Source organism: Megalopta genalis, chromosome 1, assembly GCF_051020955.1.
Source record: "Megalopta genalis isolate 19385.01 chromosome 1, iyMegGena1_principal, whole genome shotgun sequence".
NCBI lineage: Eukaryota > Metazoa > Arthropoda > Insecta > Hymenoptera > Halictidae > Megalopta > Megalopta genalis.
The window spans coordinates 15,763,600-15,784,711 of record NC_135013.1 but is presented as its reverse complement, the minus strand read 5'-3'; the positions used below and the strand labels follow the sequence as shown (position 1 = coordinate 15,784,711).

The window sequence follows — 21,112 nt, the reverse complement described above, 5'->3', positions numbered from 1 at the left end:
AGAGATTTTTTAACGAGTATAATACCTTTCGATAGCTGACCAAGAAATACTCGTTATTATTATTATTACACAATATTCTATAATGTGCGGCTTGATGTCCAAAATAAGCCACGTTCTTGTCAAAATTTTAAAAAGCCAACGGAGAGGGGACATGACAAGTTACAGGGTTTTCTTGGTCAGCTATCGAACGGTATAATAGTCGTTAAATAACCTGCACGGGTAATTTTGGCCATCTTAATCGGCTTAAATTTAGAATTTCGGTCGTCTAGAATATTTCTATCGTCTTCGAACACGGAAGTGAACAATATTTATTCAAGGGCATCGGTGCCTATGTGACTCCTTCAGGATCCAATTGATGGACTATCGGACGCTTCGAAAATGATTTTTGCTATCGTACATTCTTCGCAGCGTCGGAGAGTCGAGTGGCACAATCGAGAAGCAAGAAGCTATCGCGACAACGGCAGAAGTTGCGAGTCGAAGAAGTTAAGGTTCCCATTCCTAAAAAGACGTAAAGACTATCGTCTTCGGTAGCGCAATCAGCAGAATAGCTGCCTTCCACCAAGATGCTCCGAGTTCGAATCCCAAGGATTACCACTCGAGACCCTTCCACACCCTTCCACACCCTGTCCGTGTATTTCCGCGACAGTAAAGTGAAAAGACAATAGTCGGGATACCGAGGATCGAGCGAAAATCACACGGAAAAGTTAAATGAAAAATGCAAACGAAAATATAAAAAAGGAACCTTCTCCGGCACGGGTTTTGCTGTGACTTACGAGATGATGTCGTTCTATGGTACCGAACCCTATGTTTTTATTTGTCGGCTCGGTCGTGCTACTTTTAGAAAATTATACGTTTGTTAGAATTAAAATAAACGTAATAAAACGATGCAATATAAAATAAGAGAAACGCAAAGGAAAGCACATAATTATGAAACAAATTTGAATGAACGAAATTGTAGACAGCTATGACGAATTTATCACAACGTTAAATACATATATAATATGTAAATTTATTTAAATAATATAAATATACAGGGTGTCCTAAAATTATGGTATTTCCGGGAAATGAGGGGTTCCTGGGGTCATTTGCAGTAACTTTTTCCTTAGCGAAAATGTTCTACGAAGCTTCGTTTAGGAGTTATTAACGAAAAACACTGACCAATCAAAGACGAGCTCGGTTGGCGCAAGGCAGTCGAGTGCTCGTTGACTCGGCCGCCGCGCGCCTACTCGAACTCGCCTCTCATTGGTCACTGTTTTTCTATAATAACTCGTAAACGAAGCCTCGTAGAATTTTTAGCAACTTTCGGAAGAAGTTACTCCAAATGATCTCAGGAACCCCTTATTTCCCGGAAATAGCATTATTTTGGGACACTCTGTATAATAATAAATATATAATATAAATATAGACAAGGTACACAAACTAATACAAATAAATTCTATAAATATAGAAATGGACGAAATCGAAATATTTTTTATTGAAAAATACTCGATCCGATTCAAATTCAAATTATAAACGTCTATCCTATACTAATAGCCTATGCTAGTTCTCAACATTACAAACTCAATATCGCCAACGTTGATGAACTTTTACCATAACAACCGCCACAAATTTTGCAAAAATTCTCCTCATGCATAACCTCAAAAGTATCACGAGAAGCGTGCTGCCCGATTTCAAGCCGAACTCCATTCGATCAAATTGAGAACTTCACCGATCAGCAACCGAATCCCGTCAGTCTCAGTATAATGGGGGATTAATTATCACGCGTTTCCGGTGGCCAATCCCGATTCGCGCGTACGAGTCTGAAGGGGCGAAAATAGCGGTGGGTGGTAGTGGATGATTCCCCGAGATCAGGCGGGGAGGAGGAGGAGGAGGAGGAAGACAGCGGCGCGATGAAACTGCGCCATAGTTGTACAGCGGAGCGGAACGTTGTTGCGAATTATGATGTAACCGCAATAACAGCCGGGCCACGGTATCTCTGGAGGATTAATAATGCAAGGAGCCGCATTTACAAGCAACGCGGCCCCGTGTCGCAGCACACGGACACCGCAGCCAGCCAACTCAGCTGCGTCCGTGTGCTCAGCGAAACTTGAAAAGTACTTTAGCATGCATCTTGCGCGTAAGTGGCAACCAAGCCGGAGCCGAGCCGAGCCGAGCCGAGCAGATCCGAGCGGGGCAGAGCCGAAAGTTTTCCCTCGCGCCGCGGGAGTAACTTCTACCGACGCACGGCGTCGCATTAACGACCTGATTATCCGAGAATGCGTACCAACCTGACGACAGTGCAGCGTGCAAACGTCGTGCCAGGCTCCCGGAAAAAATATTTGAAACCTGCCATATTTTTAACTTGAATCTAGAATTCTTATGACAAAGTTATATTTTCTCGTCGTTCTTAGCTTTCGTGGAAAAATGTCACGTTTTCAACTGTGGACATTTTTTTCTGCCTGAATCGCAGAAGATGGATGGGGATTCTTGCGTAGGACGATTCTGTGTACTCGGTTCAGTATGAAAATATATCTTTTTTATAAGATGCTGATTATTTGATCGTGTTTGAATAATCGTTTAACGAAACGTGGAATTTTAGGTATACTGTACGATGGAGAGGACTTACTTCTTTTGGAAATTGTGCAATATAGTCGATTGCAAATTGCGATTTTCGTACCTATTCCTTATCAGTTGGGTGGTTTATGTAGTGGTGGTCATCTAAATATCTGATTCAGTTGTAAAGACGAAAGGCAATTTGTTTGCAGTTTATAATATAATGTAATATAATGGAATATAATGTAACATAATGTAACATAATATAACATAATGTAATATATTGTAATATAATGTAATATAATGTAATATAATGTAATATGAAGTAATATCATGTAATATTATGTAATATGATGTAATATGACGTAATATAATGTAATATAATGTAACATAATGTAATATAATGAAATATGATGTAATTTAATGTAATATAATGTAATATAATGTAATATGATGTAATATAATATAATATAATGTAATATGATGTAATATGATGTAATATAATGAAATATAATGTAATAGTATCCTCTAATAGTAATGTATTCTCTTCCCAAATTGTCCATTTTTGTGTACAAACTACGCGTCAATTAGGGAGAATTTACTGTAACTGTATATAAGCATGCGACAAGATCGAATTCATTTAGATTTGGCAAAGTCTGACCTCTGATTAAATTTGACTTGGCTGTTCCACTGCGTATAAAAATTGCACGGAGAACATATATGACATCTGTTGCAATCAAAGTTTTAAGTGGCCCAGACTGCGTAGACTGCATATGAAAGGGATAAGCGCCTTCGGCAGTTTGCTTTCCACGTTGAAAGCTGCATTGATTACCGTCGGCGCGTGGGCGGCACGGTATCGGCGTCGATGAAATATCAGTCAATCGAATCGGGTTAACAATGGCACCATTGCTGTTTTCGAGCTCGGAGGTCGCAACAGTTGCAGCTGCAGGGGCGAGAGAGGTTGCAGCGGTGGCGGCGGCGGCGTTCAGTTGAATTTTTGAGCACGCGCGCACGCCATTTGTATCGGTTATTAGCTTCCGTTCGCGTCAAGTGGAATATCAATTTGTCTCCCAACGGCGGAACGATTGTATGTATGTACGGTGAATGGAGAGCGCTTCGAGGGGAATGCAAATTTTAATTGTTCACCCCGGCCCGCCGCCGGCTCTGGGGCAATAAATTCGAGGGTGATTAATGGCGACTTTTATACGTCTTTGTAACGGGGCACCGCCGCGCTCTCTCTCTCTCTCTCTCCATCTCTCTCTCTCTCTCTCTCTCTCTCTCTCCATCTCTCTCTCTCTCTCTCTCTCTCTCTCTCTCTCTCTCTCTCTCGCCCGTTTTGTAACGTTGTACGGCACTGCGCGAAGTTATTCGCTCTGAAAAAGATTCATTCAGAAGCGATGAATGCATTAAGCGCCTCTCCTGCCGTGAAACGAATTCATTTTACACTTTATGGCGCCGCCTCTGAGTTATCGCTTCGCGAGAATCAGCGAGAAAAAATCGCCGACGAATTACAATTACATCGCGGATAAATTATTATTGGTCAGCTCTTCCACAACCGATCGCATGCATTTTTACCGACGGTCGCATGCGAACGAAAATATACCGGGAGATAATTCTGAATCGCCCGGGAAATTATTGAGCCGATATTTTCTGAAATACCCGTTACTGAATTATAAATGAGCCGACGACAGAAAGTCGCTGAATATATGTTCACGGTGGATGCTTTTATTAAAAATGAAGACCTCGTTTGATTGGGAACTGTGACATTTATTGGAACTGTTTTCATTAGAAAGTTCGACGCGCCGTGGGTATATTGTCAACGAGCAATATCTTCTTCAAACTTTATACCGAGCAGAATAAACCATTGACTTGCAGATATTACTGTGCTTGCAACAATTTAATCCGCTATAGAGATGTTACAGTGAAACACCGAAATCTGGAGAATGTCGACTTTCACCGGTGAATGTCAACATTCACGTAGTCGCTTGGTGTATGTCCGAAATATTTGCTAAATACCCTTATTTCTGACTTACACCGGTAAATGTTGACATTCGCCATGCATTAATGGTGCATGTTGAACATGTTGGAGATTTATAGTTTCTTCTCCGTAATATTTTCTTCGCCTCTCTTTCTGAAAGGAATGACCAAGAATTTAAAATACACGGTACATTCTACACGAGAAAAGAAAATAATAGTAATAAAAAAATTACTTACTTATGTGATTCAAATCTTATTTATTGCAACAACTTAAACTACTATGACACTTTGAATGGCACAAGAGTCCCTTGCTTTTACAACTGCATTTATTTGTGGAACACTTCCTTTTGCAATGACAGGTTTTGGACCTCCACCAGAGCATATCTGTGATTGTCGACACACACCGGAGAGGGTCCGAATGTACAACAATGTAATGAAATATTCGATCTTTCACCGACGTATTTGGTATCTGTTGACATTCACCGGTGAAAGTCGACATTCTCCAATTTCACGGTAACAGAGATACAAAAATATTCCCGTGCTGTATAATTGAATTCTGCGAGATCTAGTGTTTGCAGGAATAATGAAAGTATGACTACACGTTACCGCAGACGTTCATACGTTTCTTGTTGCGCAACGACCGTCCGGAAATTGATGAGTTATTTCCCGTCGATGATCACGGTGTCCGATGAAACAAATTTAAGTTAGCCTCACCGGGACACGGTAAAGAACTACTTGACCGAGAACAGAATTACTTTGACCGGCTGTCGCGGACAGGGATCTTTTACGATCGGACTGGCACATAAATTTGGAAAAACTGCACGGGACGTCGGACGGACACAGTGAAATCGCCTGTGAGGATGCCTGGAGAGGCTCTAAGGGATCGACAGCCAGGAAAAAATGACGGATTCGCAGCTCAGGTTGAACGAGCCCGGCTCGAGAGGAGGGCTCAGCTCGAAAAATTCTCGCTGCGAGGGAGATCTCGATGATCAAACGAGAAATACAAGGATCGGTCATTCAGTTTTCACGGTGAGCCTACGAGACTCCGTCGACTCGATAATTTCGCAACTATGCTCGTGAAGAGCTGCGTACAATGATAAGTCTAAAATAAACCTTATCGATAATTGTCTTTTACAGCGCTGCAATCAATTTTTCGTAATTACCTTAACGAACGTGTTCCGTGCAAGAATGAGAAAAATGCCGTTTCAAATAATGCATAGTGCACTTTACTTGAAATTCTGCACACAATTTCGTAAACATAATTTTTCGTTGACTGTAAAAGACTTTTGAAATATTTTTCAAACTACGATTAAACAAATGTTAAGAATGCAAGGATGATTCAAATGGTAAATAAACATTCTATACTATTTTAAATTGTGCCCACAACCTTGAAGATCGTATATTTTATTTTGCATAAAAGGATCCCAAAGCAGTATTTAAGGCAACACTTTTTTTTATATATATATTCGAAGAGTATTGTGAACAATTGTGAAATATTAATATTTCGTCTCTCGAAGAGGAATCGTTGCCCATAAATGTGTCCTGACTAGGTTCGCTAAGGGACCGCTTGACGCAAAAATTGTCGAAGAAAAATCGCGGGGATATTATTAATAGCTTCCTTACGCCGAGGATAAGAAACTGAAGTATCGCATGATCGCGACGAAAGCCGGTTTCAGTCTCCGCGGGAAGACGAAGAGCACGGTTCAAGTTCAATCTGGCGGAGCGGCAGACAACGCTGACGCAATGTTTTAAAACTATCTCGAAGGATGCGCGAAAAAATGAGGCAGCCGTTCCATCCATCCGCCCTTGCATTTTACACCCGCGACAGGTGTCGTTATTCACGCGGGCGAACCTCTTCGCCCTCCGAGGAAGAAGAGCCTGCGACACTGCGAGGGAGGAGCAGTTCGTTATCCTCATTTTTCTGTCGATGATACTCCGCGCGAGCAACGGCCTCTTTTATTTTTCAAGCCGTGATGCGCCAAGCGAACGACGCTTGTCTCTACAAAATGAACACTTAACACTATACTAAAAATACTTGACCTGTGGATCAGTGCAACAAATATTATTATCTTTTCAAAATGAAACTAACATCATTTCTGCACGTTTTTAGACCCCGAGTATAAACATTGTTATTTGATTATTTATTCTCTGACGATTCGTTGAAATTTTCACGTGTTTTATTAACACGTCATGTGCCGGATATCAATTACAAAAATGCCTATATTATGAAAGTCGTTGAACGAATGAAATCGAAACTAGAAACTTGGAACTTATCACAGGAATTATTTGTTCAATTTTTTTGTATGTCAAATATCGCAGTAAAATTCAGTTAGTTCGAATACATTGAAATAAAAATGAATCTTGAAAACTTGATAAAAAATTACTGTCATCCATGTACGACCGATACTAGACTCGACGTATTCATAGAAGAAATAACAGCTTCAAAAGGAGTATCTCAAAAAATATATTGAACAAAATTAATACATAAAATTACAAATAATCCCAAGTATTATTGGATATGTAAATAAAACGATTTAATTGTATAGAGAAACAAGAAAAGTCAGTAGTTGTGGTTGCTTCTGATATTAGACCTTGTTTAGAATTGTACATTCAGATAAGATGTTACGCAATCACCAGACTGTGCAGCGTAATACCCTATTAACCACAGGATAACTGACCGGATAATTGATCCGGAGGAAGAAAGTCTGCTCAAGATTCAAATTCTGACAAGCGCACGCTGGAACACTTTATAAGGACAGCGTAATTTTCTGCTCCAGATATTTTCCCTACTGCGAGCCTTGGACCATGAATATTGCAATATATTGCAGGCCGAGCGGTAACTATATTTTGGACGGAGCGTCCGAAATTTCCCAGCACTGGCTTCCTTATATACACCGCACGAGATCCCACGGATAACGAAATCATTGCAACATTCTGCTTCAAAGTGAAAGGCGCTCTTCCCGGAGTTCCTCTGCAACCGACACGTGGCTGCTATTTTCCGCGTGATTTGCCTCCTACTCAATTATAAATTTCCTTATTGTGTTCACCCAGTATTGAACTTCGAAGTTACACAACGATTGAGAAAATAGTTAACAATACTTAACACTAAACCTATCGAGTTGGTTAATTCTCAAGTATAATGGATTTAAGTATTATATAGATTATAATGATATTAATATATAATAATATATGTAATAATGTTAATGTCAATATGATATATATGATATTAATTATATATATTACACAATAATATATAATATTATAATATTAATAATATAATATTAATATATAATATTATAATATTAATATAATAATATTAATATTATATAGACCCTCATAGAAAATAATAGAGTAAATTTTCACCTTCACACGTAATTTCACGAAGGCGAAAATAAGAGAAAAAATTCCTCTACTGATAAAACAATTCCCTATGGTGATCATAAAATTAAAATATTATTAAGTTAATTGATACACATGATTCAATAATCATATACGTTTTATACATTTTTCAATTATTCGATTATATACATTTGCTAATTAATACATATTAATTATGATAATCGTAGATATAAACCACGGTCATAAACCTCACCTTTTTCAGTTCCACAGTACCACAGAATATTTGTACTATTTTAAGTTAACGTTATTATAAGATAGTTTCACATAATTTGGAACATTACCATGATCTTCTAACTCGAGGGGAAAGAAATACCGCAGCAATTCGCTAGGTTAAAAATTACGGCATTTTGCCACGAATGAAGAAGAACGATAGTGGTATGGGTCAAGCATGAATGCGAGTCGAGCGGAAATAAGTCGCCGAAAAATTGACGGTGAACGTTAGAACGCGAGCGGCGGCGCAGACAGAGAAGGAGGTCGGTAGACGGAAACTTATAATTTGTCTGTCCCGCGGAAAACATATCTTACACGCGAGCATTGCTTCGCGCAGTTGGACAGGTGTCGTTACTCATAACGGCGGAACTTTCACGGAGGAAGATATTTGCGTTCGAGCGGAAAAGACAGATAGCGGTCGGCGGCCGCGGGGAGACTACTGGCTTGAAACAAAGAAGAGAATTCCCATTTGCCTCGGTCGGGGACTGGCCGTGGCTGTCCGCATAACGTACGTGCAGGCTGAGGAACACGCATGGTTGCATCCTCGCTTTTTGTTGTGAGCCACCGATGCCAAACACCGCAATTCTTATTCGCCTCTGTTTAACAGTGATTGTACCGAACACTAAAAATGACTGGTTTGTCTCATCTTGCAAAAGTTACAAGATTGCATTTAATTAGGCTGTGTAACTGTTATTATAATATATGCTTGAATAAAGAAATTTAGTGAATAATTCTTTTGGAAGCACCTTTTGAACTCCAGTAATCCTAAAATAGATAACTCTAAACCGGACGCTTGGTCAGGGATGATAAGGTTTTGTTGTAATGATGTTAAGGAGACGAAATAGCTGCACTTTGCGTAGTTTATTTAAAACTCCAGTTCACTTGGCGAAACAAAATGCAATTTAGTACCGTCGAGATGTTCGTTACAACAATGCTCTCTTGTCTCTATACCGCTGTATTTATATCTTCGCGAGGTTCGCGAAGTGAGAAGGTAGGTTAACGCGTTCCGTGCCACGTGTACCATCGATGGTACACGCTTGCATGTTTACTTGGTGAACTGAACAAATTGTTTACAAGAAATTTAGAACCGAAGAATCAATTTCCACCGCAAGAATGGGCGTTGATAAGTTTTTGTTACGTTGTTATGTGTACGAGAATTAATAATTGCACGTAATACATCAAGTTTTAGTAAAATATCAAAGTGTGAAGATTCGAGTAAAAAAAGCTCGGCACGGAACGTGTTAATCAGACTGTGTAACTGTTATTATAATATATGCTTGAATATAAAGAAATTTAGTGAATAATTCTTTTGGAAGCACCTTTTGAACTCCAGTAATCCTAAAGTAGATAACTGGAAAGCGGACGCTTGGTCAGGGATGATAAGGTTTTGTTGTAATGATGTTAAGGAGACGAAATAGCTGCACTTTGCGTAGTTTATTTAAAACTCCAGTTCACTTGGCGAAACAAAATGCAATTTAGTACCGTCGAGATGTTCGTTACAACAATGCTCTCTTGTCTCTATACCGCTGTATTTATATCTTCGCGAGGTTCGCGAAGTGAGAAGGTAGGTTAACGCGTTCCGTGCCACGTGTACCATCGATGGTACACGCTTGCATGTTTACTTGGTGAACTGAACAAATTGTTTACAAGAAATTTAGAACCGAAGAATCAATTTCCACCGCAAGAATGGGCGTTGATAAGTTTTTGTTACGTTGTTATGTGTACGAGAATTAATAATTGCACGTAATACATCAAGTTTTAGTAAAATATCAAAGTGTGAAGATTCGAGTAAAAAAAGCTCGGCACGGAACGTGTTAATCAGACTGTGTAACTGTTATTATAATATATGCTTGAATATAAAGAAATTTAGTGAATAATTCTTTTGGAAGCACCTTTTGAACTCCAGTAATCCTAAAATAGATAACTGGAAAGCGGACGCTTGGTCAGGGATGATTGATTTGTTGTAATGATGTTAAGGAGACGAAATAGCTGCACTTTGCGTAGTTTATTTAACCCGAGAAAGATAACCTACGTCGCAGAGGCGCCTGCGAAATAAACAACTGACTGCACCGTTTTCATAGAGGTCTAGTGGTTTAAGTTTAAAATTACTTAAAATATAAAAAAATATAATATAAATGCATTTTATTTTTACAATAATGCCAAACCTTTAAAATGACTAGATTAACTTAAATAAATATCCATTGTTAGTATAAAATTGACGCCTTAGAAAAGCATGCGCCTCTGAAGCGTATGGTTATCTTTTACGTACGTTGTCATATGGTTATCTTTCTAGGGTTAAAACTCCAGTTCACTTGGCGAAACAAAATGCAATTCAGTACCGTCGAGAAGTTCGTTGCAACAATGCTCTCTTGTCTCTATTCCGCTGTATTTATATCTTCGCGAGGTTCGCGAAGTGAGAAGGTAGGTTAATGACCTCCGCGATAAGGCGATGAGCTATTTGGGGTGATTGGCTTGTCAGGAATTATTATGTCAAAATTCTAGCCTCAATGCACTGGTTATGTTTACTTAACGGGAACGGGAGTGAGTGAGAGCGTCGGCAAGGAGAGAGAGACAAGAAAATGACAACAGAGGTGGTTCGTTCTTGCGATGTATGTTTGGAGGTAATGTGTCGAAACGTTGTGCGATTATGATGTTCGCTTCGCTATTCTTGCACTTCTTCTCTGTGCAATCCTGCCGCTACAGGCCTGCGATCGGGTCTTGTGTTGCAACGAGTTTGGTCCAATATCGCGGCAAACCAAAAACAAGTCTAAATTGAGTCTCGTAGATTGTTACAAGATAGAGATCAAATAGAAGCTGGATTGTTAATGTAATTGTTGTACAATGTGCGCTCCTGCCGTTGCACGTTTAGTTTGGCAGTAATTTGATGATGATGGATGAGAGTAATTTTTTATTAAGTTTTCAAGATTCACCTTTTTATGTCAATGTATTCGAACTAACTGAATTTTACTGTGATGTTTGGCATACAAAGAAATTGAACTAATAATTCCTATGATAAGCTTCAAGCTTGGTTACACTTTTCATTTCAAAAGCCATACCGTCGAGAAAAAAAGAACGTAAATGAATCTTCGAGATCTCGTCGGATAGAGGAGACTTCGATCTTTAAACTCATTGTAGTCCCAGTTGCGAGAAAAATTTCTCGATGATTACATTGACGTTTGAATCTACGAAACTTTTGGACGAAATTGTGCTACTCTGTTCTAACGAGTTTCGTACACCTGTTATTCAAAGAGCGATAAAATCATAAGAAATAAAATTATCGCGCGCGCATCAAATTTTTGTATCTCGTTGAAAACGAGAACCTCCATTATCGAAAATCATCATCGTTTCCAGCCACAATGAAAATTTTTTGAACACTGCGGGAACGCCTGAATCTAATATTTTCAAGGAAAAAAACTCCTTCGCTTTTTCTCCCGTTTCATGGTACGAAAGTATTACCAAAGAAAACAGCGGAGGGGTGTAAAAGTAGATACTTCACCGTGTAAAATGAGCCCAGATAGGTTACCCGGTAATATTTCTTTCCGGAGTTACGACAGCTTCAACGCCGACAATTCTGAACCCAGGAATTCTGCGGTTCTCCAATTTCTCTCGCCAACGCGGAGTTACGTATTACTGTCTTCTTTGGTTATTATTATCTTTGGCGGATGCCAAAGTGCACGGAGAATCAAGGCACGTCAAAGGACAAAATAAGTCTGAGCGGAGAATATCGAGATCAGCCGATGGGACCGTGTAGACCTCGAGTGAGCAAACTTTCGCCAAGATCAATGTTTACAGAGTTATCTAAGTGGTTTCAGCCGCCAGAGCGGAGCTTCTCAAAGGCTTCGATAACGTCGTAAAACGAGGTGATTGGGTTAATGACGCCCGTTACGTACGAACGACACCGTATCCGGCTGTGTCAATCTCGTAAATAAAAAAAAAGGACAGTGAAAGGAGACGAACGGACAACCAACCAGGAGGAGAAGAAAAAGAGATCAACGAACGTACGCGTTTTCACACCGAGAATAGGCGAGCTCTATGCCACTGTCTGCACGGAAGTGTATTCTACTTGTCAACACCTAGACAGCTCTATTGTACTATCGCGGCAAGCGAGAGCCTATTCTACTGGCCCATAGGCGTAGCCTGGCCCGCGTACGAGTGGAATTGCACTGCTTATCTAACCGCCGAGACAGTTACAACGGCGGACCATGCCCAGATTTATTTCATTCACGACGCTGTAACTGCGAACTACCATGTCTGAATCGGATCGAGCCTATCCTACTTGCTCTTCTATGGTTAGACAATGCGGTTGTATAATTATGGGCGAATCTATTCTACTTTCGCAATGCAATGTTCGACGGTCCGATGCAACACGGATCTATTCTACTTGGCTGGTTTCTGTTTGAAGATTTCACGATGTTTCAATGTAGTGTTAGTATTGACTAATTTGCACGGCATAGTATAGGTTATTTATATATGCAGGGTGTCCCATAATTATGTTGGCACACGGAAAAGGGTAATTCCTGAAGTTATTTGAAGTAACTTTTTCCATAGCGAAAATGCAATCCGCGGCTTTGTTTACGAGTTATTAACGAAATTTAGTAAGATATTTAAGACCTTCACCTGGCTGGACAAGATAAGTGTGTTCCATACAGGGTGTTCCAAAATTATGTTACCTCCGGGAAATGAGGGACTCCTGAGGTCATTTGAAGTAACCTTTTCCTTAGCGAAAATGCAATCCGAGCCTTTGTTTACGAGTTATTAGCGAAAAGCAGCGACCAATGAGAGACGAGCTCGATTGGCGCAGAGCGGTCACGCCAACGGGCGGTCGAAGCTCAGTTTCGCTCATTGACTCGGCCGCCACGCGCCAGCCGAGCTCGCCTCCCATTGGTCAGTGTTTTTCGTTAATAAATCGTTAACGAATCTGCGGATTGCATATTCACTAAGGAAAAAGTTACTTCAAATGACCTCAGGAATCACCCTCGAGTGTTAACAAAATTATGAGACACCTTATATATAGGTTCAGATGACTATTATACCCTGGCACTATAACGAATCACTCTCGCGTCGAAGATTTCATATATAATACTAAATATGTTTAATACTAAAATGTATAATCTATATGTTTAATACTAAATATGTACTAAATATGTTCAGAAGAAATTTCTTCTGAATCGAATTAGAATTTGATCCTTCTGTTATCAAAATCTAGGGACAAAAGTAAATGAAGACACGTGGAAAACAAAAATTTGACTTGTTTCATCGGGAAAATGATTAAACACGAAGAAATGCCAATTACAATCAGTCAGTTTTTTCCTGATAATAACTTTTGGTGCGATTACCTTGGTCGTCGGCTCAGATGAAAAAGAATATATAAGAATATATACGAAAGAGTTACTTTACTCAAAATAACAAGTATTGTAGTTCACGCTTCTCATAAGTTTTATTTATATCGAAAAAAATTATTATTTCAATATTATATATTGAAACAATTAAGCCCAAAATAACGTATAGAGTATTAAGAAATTTGTAGAAATGTGGAACGTAGATTACGTGTGTCGTAAAGTAAAGAAATCGATTTAACCGGTGATTGCATTAGCATAAATACAGATTCAGACGATGAGATCATAAAAGCTAAAGTCGGTTTTAAATATAGCTATAGCGAATTATGGAGGCGAGCATTAACAGAATGAAGTAATGCTGGACAATCTATATCATTGTTAATAATTTAAACTAAAAGAGGTACATCTTCAGTGATTCTCCAATGTGAACAAAATTCAGAGCAAGCAAAATAAGACCATAGTTACAGTCAGCTTTTAACGTTGGAGAACATCGGCGCATCTCGGTGCGGAAATCAAATAAAATTGTTACGAATTTTCTAAAAATATTATCAGAATGCCGAATGATCCGGAGTTTAATGTTGCGCGCCCAAAATCCGCAGCATGTTGATTAAATGCTCCATTAGAAAACTGTTCCATCGTCCGCCCACTCGTTTCCGCAGAGCTTTCTCCTCGGTCGCGGCGCGGCGCGAGCGGTTGGACCGGCTCCAAAAAGTGGACACCTGTCAGATTCGAACAACATTGTCGAAGCTGCGGCCGCTCGGAAACGCGGGCTCGCCTCATCTCGGTCAGATTAACGGGCATACTTTTCCGCAGGCCGCGTGTTCCCCGGCGCGCGTTTATTCGAACTTCGCCGACCATAACTAACACGATACGCGCAGCAACCCGGGCTCGGTTGTCGCGCGTGCGGTCGCCTCGCATTACTAATTCACGGCCTGTAGAACGGCGTATAGCGTATACAATCATGCTGCCATTGTGCCCTGTCAACGAGACGCGCCTCTCCTCTCCGCCGAAGCCGGAATCGTTTCGCGTCTGCCTTTGCCTGACTCTTGCAACTTCCCCAGCGAGACACAATCGCTGTCTACTTCGGAACTGGCGAAACTCGGTTTTAACCAAGTGGCATGGGGCATCCATTGTGTCGCGCGACAAATGAAGCCCCTGTCGCGACACGATCCAGCCAGGGAAAAGATAGGCTTTGATAGACTTAAATATCGTTTAATTACCCTCGAAATTCGTGTTTCGAAATATTTGCGTGGGCGGGAAAATTACGCGATGTTATCCTTTTGTTTCGACTGGTAAATTTTGTATAATAAGATGGCTTTGTTAGATGCAATCAATTCTTTTTAGCGCTGTTTAGAAGTTCATAACTCGAACGATTTGATCCTCCAGAAGTTCGTGATTTACGCAATTTGATTCTCTTTCGAAATATTTATGACGACGCTGCTAATCTTTGCGTAGAATAGAATTTTCTTAAGTGTTTGCCGCACAGGCTCTGCGTCGAAACAATGCAGAAAAATGCAAGAAATATTTTGTAAATATTTGAACACCACGGTTTAAGAAAATATATTTCGGTGAGAGAGAATAGATATTTTATTCTTTTAAGTAGAATTTTGTAGAATATTTAAAAATTACGGTTAAAGAAAATTTCAGCGAGAGAACAGACATTTTGATATTTAATGGCATTTCTAAATACTTCAATCTAGCCAGCAATTCGTTATGCAATTTACACAGACTGTTACCTAACAGAAATTTAATTTTACTGCCCGCGCGTATTTAATTTAAATGAATCTAAGTTTCGTACCATTCCTTGAATATCTCTACCTGCCCTGCAATTTTCTATGGAATTCAGAGCGATCTGGTCCCTAATAGAAATTAATCTTTTCTACTTACAGATTAAATCGATCTAACGGTTGTAATATATCAATTAGAGCGGTCGATAGCCTTGGAAAATATCGACGCGGATTTGCAATTTGATGCTGTCCAGAGAACTTTGGAGATCCTCTTGCGCATTCCCGGAGGATTGCGTGCAAAAACAAAACCGTGGAGGGCGAGACGCGAGCTCGAAAAAGGCGGAGAAATTTAAAAAATGTGTTCTCGGCGAACATGTCGCTCAGAATAAAACACTGCGCGTAGCTACGCCTCTGTTGGCCTCTTTCGTAATGAAAATTCCTCTCGGTTCAGTTCAGAGGCGCAGAAGTCAAGTGAATCTATCCAGAGCGAAACGGCTTCTGGCTTCGTTGAAGTGTTCTCGCAAAGGGCTCGCGACTTTATCGCCTTGATTATAAATAGGATCAGCTCTACCAATAGCAGCACGGGTAAATATAGATCCGAGCCCTAGAAATGCGAGAAAAAAAACTCCACGGATAATCGCTCTTCGCCAGGCATCTTTGAGAAGCTGCCCTCAGAAATCGATCTTTGTACTTCGCATTTTATTCTCTGCGTCGACCCAGTCTCCATGCGGATCCCAAAAAACTATTCAAACATGTTACGTATATTTCATAGAAACAATTTCTAGACTGTACCGATGATTCATTCTATGAGCTAGTTAATTTTTAGCCGAATAGAAAATTAAATGAAACAAATGATATTCGAAAGATACACATTCTAAACTGGTCTGATGATATTTTATCGTTCGAGCCAGTTAATCTTCTGATCGAATATAATATTTATTCAGACAGATAATACATAAAAATCACAAATTCTAAATTGGTCTAATAATTCTTTGTGTCAACTGGTCTTCTAGCTGAACAGAAAAATAGTTGAGACAAATAGTATTTAATGGACACAATTGTTCGACTGGGTTACTGATGTTTCATTCTTCGAGCCAGTCAATTGACTAACTGAACAGATAATTAGTTAGATCAGACGATATTTAAAAGTCACAATTTTTAGACACAATCTTTGGACTAGTTAATTCTCAGCTGAATAGAAAATTAAGTAAGACAAATGATATTCTAAAATCCCCGGCTCTAAACTCGTCTCACGCTGTTTCATTCTCCGATCCAATTAATTATCTAGCCGATCAAAAAAATAGTTCAGATAAATAGTATTCGATAAACACAGTTTTCAGCCTGGCGGCTCACTGATGATTCATTGTTCCGGCGAGTTAATTTTCCAACTAGACAGGAAATTGAATGAGACACACGGTATCTAAAAGACAAACCGGTGTAAATTACATACCGGTGTACTAAGGCACAAGATAAATATTGTTTAATGGAACGACAAATGGCGGGCAAACGAGCGGAAGTAAATAATTAGCGAACACTCGCAAGAACGGTATGCCGGTCCGAAAACGGAGAGCATACTTGGGACAATTGTTAACCGCACGGGCCCTCTTGAAAATTCAATTAAAGTTAGATGTCTTGTGGACAATAGCTAAGACAACATCCGGATTAACCAATCAGAGTTTAGAATAGTCTTCGCGTTTCTCTGTCTTTGGGATAGCTTGCAGCCGGTCGCAACACGAGAAATACTTGCATTCTGGACAGGGGATGGATCTCGAGAACGTAGCAACTGTTTGATTATTCAAATAATTCGCTTGAAACGAAGCGACAATGCTCGTTACAGCTGATCAGCAATCGCTAACAATTTACATCAGGCAGAATCGATACGTTCATGACAAAACTGAGTTCTGAACTCATTAATACCAATATGATGCAAAGATAGAAAAAACTTCCTTCTTATTCATGCTTCTAATACTCGACGTTGGCAATCTCCCCCAAGCAAAAGTCTCTATGTTGCTTATAGTTCTATCCATAAATTTAAAAATACATCAATTTATATAAAAATGTAAAATGTATCATTTTATCATCAATTAGGGAAAATTCACTGTACTACTTTTGTTTCTCGAATAGTGTACCAATGGAAATCCTGAAATACGGTTTTATTCCTCGTATCTGCAAAATGATCAGAGCTCAGACTTTCGTTTAATTTGTTCCATTTTGTAAAAGATTCTACATGCTTTTATTGCACAATATTTACAGAAAGTGCAAACGAGGCAACTAACAACTATCCAACGCGATAACTATATTAAAGACATGATTTTGTGCTAACGAGTGCGTAACTCGCGGCGCGGAGAGCGTCGTGGAAGCGGAAAGTTGGAGGCGCATTATTCTGAAAATTTAATTTCAATTCTGTGAAATGGACGGTGTTTCTGGAAGTATGTAGAATATTTATATACAGCAGTATATATGTATTAGTTAATGGTTAGCTCGTTCGAATATAAAATATATGATAAGACACGAACGGGAAAGTTTCGCGGCAAATTTTGTATATGTGCGGCTTAAAAGTTGTCGAAGGGATAGCAACTCGATGAGCTCCGCATGAACTCCAGTTTCGGAAATTCGCGACTGGCAATCGGTGGCGAAATTTTGCGAGGAAGCCGCGAGGAGGGAGTTCGGGCGCATTATTAATCCCCGCTCGCAACAATATCCCGTCCGGCGAGCGGCCCGAAGCCGCTTTATCGCTGGAACTTCCATCCTCAAAAGAGATCAGCCGCGTAATGATACGACGGGCCCTGGGAAAGAACGAGTCTGCGGAAATTAGAAGTGCGTTCCGCTTTATACGCGCTACAGTTTCGCGGGCAGGGCGGCGGGGCGGCGGGGGGAAGGTTACAGGAGGAGGATCTCGGTAATTCGCATTCAGCTCTTTCAAGCATCATCGTGCGAGCCGGTCCTGTCTGCCTTCGCGAGGGTTGCCGCGCGCGTTGCCTCTTTACTCGGCTTCGTATATTTTATTAACCGGCAACGGGGAACAAAAATTGCCTGCTCTATGCTAAAAGCTTCAACGACGTGGCTTATCCGACTGCGTAGGTTCCTCAGATTTCCATGGGAACAAATGGTTGTTGTACTACGAGGTCTCAAATGTTCCCGAATTGCGTGTGCCTCGTCGCGAAACCATTTTTAACGAGTCGCTTTTTATGAACTGTTCCTAATGTCTGTAAATAAAATATTGCAAATGAAACTATTCTCAAACGAATAGCACAATTCCGGAAAGCAAACTTGTAATGTGCAATGTGTACTTGTTTATGAATTGAAACTAGCGTTTCACAGATAGCGTTCCATTTCACTTCGTTGATTGCTTGACGCAATGAACGTGTCTTCAGGTTCATATGCCTCCAATAATCTTATACAGCGCACGCGTTCATCATCCTCTTCATTAGAATTTAATGTTCAATTATACTGTTAAGTTTTTTCTTTTGAATAATCCTATCCATGATGAATATGAAATTTTCGCCAACAAGATTCCGACGTGTTTGTACATTTGTTAAATTGATTATATCGAACCTACGGATTTTATGCAATTGTCACACCTGCAATCCTGTTATCCAAAATTTCTTGTTGCATTTCCATCATATAGTTTTCTAAATATTTATTCTTTCTTTCTTTATTCTTTCGTTTCTTAGCAAGACGATAGTAGAACCAAACTGTTACTTATTGCCGTAACAAAACTTGTTCCGTTAGCAATAAAATAAAAGAAAAATTGGCACATTTCTTCTCGTACCTCGCGCATTTGAAGAAACCATAAATACACGCGCATCCTCGATCCAGTTAACGGCATCGCGCGAAAGCTACGTTCGCGTTTTTCCGTCTTCTCAAGCTGCCGAATTTCTCTGTTACGAATAAATCCGATTGCAGATAGCATCCGGTGTTAACGTCGGGAGTTTTCAGGCACAGAGAGCAGCGTTCTCTCTTAGCCGTGCCGAAAAACAGGCTTGCTTGGAAGGCAGGCGGGTTCGCGTGGCCTCCTTCTTATTAGCCTATCGGTTAATCCTCTTATCGGCCGGCTGCTTTCGCTCACTCGGAGCCGACTTAGAACTAATCTAAAATGCAGAGAACCGTGAGGCGTGTCTAGCAAGGTGTATCCTCGGCTGCGGGAATCGCAGGGGGCCTTCACCGGAGGTCAGCGCACCGCTCCGCTACAGTAATTGCCCCTATAACGAACCTTTTCATCCGGATGAATGGACGCGTGTATATTTCATTTCTTCCGTCAGCTCTCCCCCTTTTTTTCTCTCTCCCTGCTTCTTCCACCCTCACCAGTTTTTTTCCATTCACCTGCTTCAGGAACACTGGCTGTCCCGTGTTTCTTCTTTTACTACCGACTTCCGCGTTCTAGCCTCTGCCGAAGAGCCGACCTGCGCTGTTTGCGATCGGGCTCGTTCAATATACGATTTTTGAACCGTGGGGGCAAGATGTTGGACGGTACAGCGATTTCTCCCGGAAATGCCAAATTTCGGGTTGCTGTGAATTTACCTGTGCTAAGTTGTTGAGAATCGGTAATTATAAAAACGAGCCGCAAGGCTCGAATAATCGTATCTCCTCTTCCCAAATTGTCCATTTTTGTGCGCAATCTCAGCGCGAATTAGGGAGAAATTACCGTACTAGGTATTTATAGGTTTCGGTACGCTGGTTGCTGCCTTTTTTGCCGGTTGCCTCGAGTTTCTATGACGCGATGATTTAGCGCGCACCGATACATTTCGAGATTTTTGTGGCAGAGATGTGTCCGAGACAAATATAGAAGGCGGCGAAAGAGTGGAAATATTTTCTTTTTAAATAATCAGCGCGATCGAGCCTGAGCAGGCGTGGTATGTGTCGCGTGAGCGTGGCTTCGCTGCTCTCGTCTTTATCGTGAGTCGAGTCAGCCTTAATTCCTGAAGAATATTTCCAAATTTTTGTTTCACGAAGAATGAAATTTCAAATTTCTTTTCGCGCGTTGAACAGATAATCTTTGCTGGACCAATGAATATTCTAAATGACTTCAATCGTTCTTAAACTTTTCACAGCGTTTTATAGATTTTCCAGCTGCCCTTCAATTTCTTTTCCATCGAAAATGCTTGTCTTCGATATTCGTGTATATTTTGATGAACCCTTTTGATGAGGAATTATAGTTTCAAAGCGAAGCACTTGTTTTCTGACAAGCTAAAGAAGAAAACCTCAAGATCAATTGGCGATAAGTTGCTCCAGTGATTATTATGGTGCTTCTCTGCCTCCATACCGGATGCTGCATTGAAGTCGCGATCTTTGAAGTTGTAAAAAATTGCTCGATCATGAAAGAAATAACGATGTTGATTCATTGGGTATGGCCTGTAGAAAATCGTAATTATTCTTCTCCATCCGCGTACGGTAAAACCACGTCGAACCATCGCGGGAATCATTTTAATCGCGGAAAGTAAGAGACACTCGCGGCATTGTAGTTTTCACCGCTGGAAGAAAGTTACCCGGAGGATCGACCCCTCGAAGCAGGAAAATACAAGGCGAAGTTTTCGGTCGCGGTCCGGCCCTCGAACGTTTCAATTATCGCCGAGCGGAGAGTAACGGGTCTCGGCAAATTCCTTATTGCTGCGTTAATAAAATTTATCTTTGCCTCCCGCGAGGGAATAGTTTCGCTTTACTTTTCGAATAAATCGTGCTTCCTTGATGTTTCGCCCCGGGGCGAAGCGAGCGGCCGAGTCGGAGATAGCTAGTCCCCGGTTAAACTTCTGCTTACGGATAGGATGATCAGGATTTCTGTTCTTATCGCGGCTCATAAATATCGGGGACAGGCAGCTGCTACGCTCGGCGTGCTCCTGAAAAAAATTGCCGGCAAGAAAGAATTGTCGCCAACGGTATGCAAATTGGACTCTTAATAGCGGAATCGTGCGGCGACGACTTCTGTGCTTTAAT

The 21,112-nt window shown here is 40.5% G+C and overlaps 1 protein-coding gene across 2 annotated transcripts in view; it reads right to left on the bottom strand.

The window, feature by feature from the left end:
* The window catches only part of LOC117222655 (uncharacterized), a 437,318-nt gene that overhangs the window by 127,785 nt on the left and 288,421 nt on the right, over window positions 1–21,112 (bottom strand). The gene's annotated exons all lie outside the window — the stretch shown is intronic.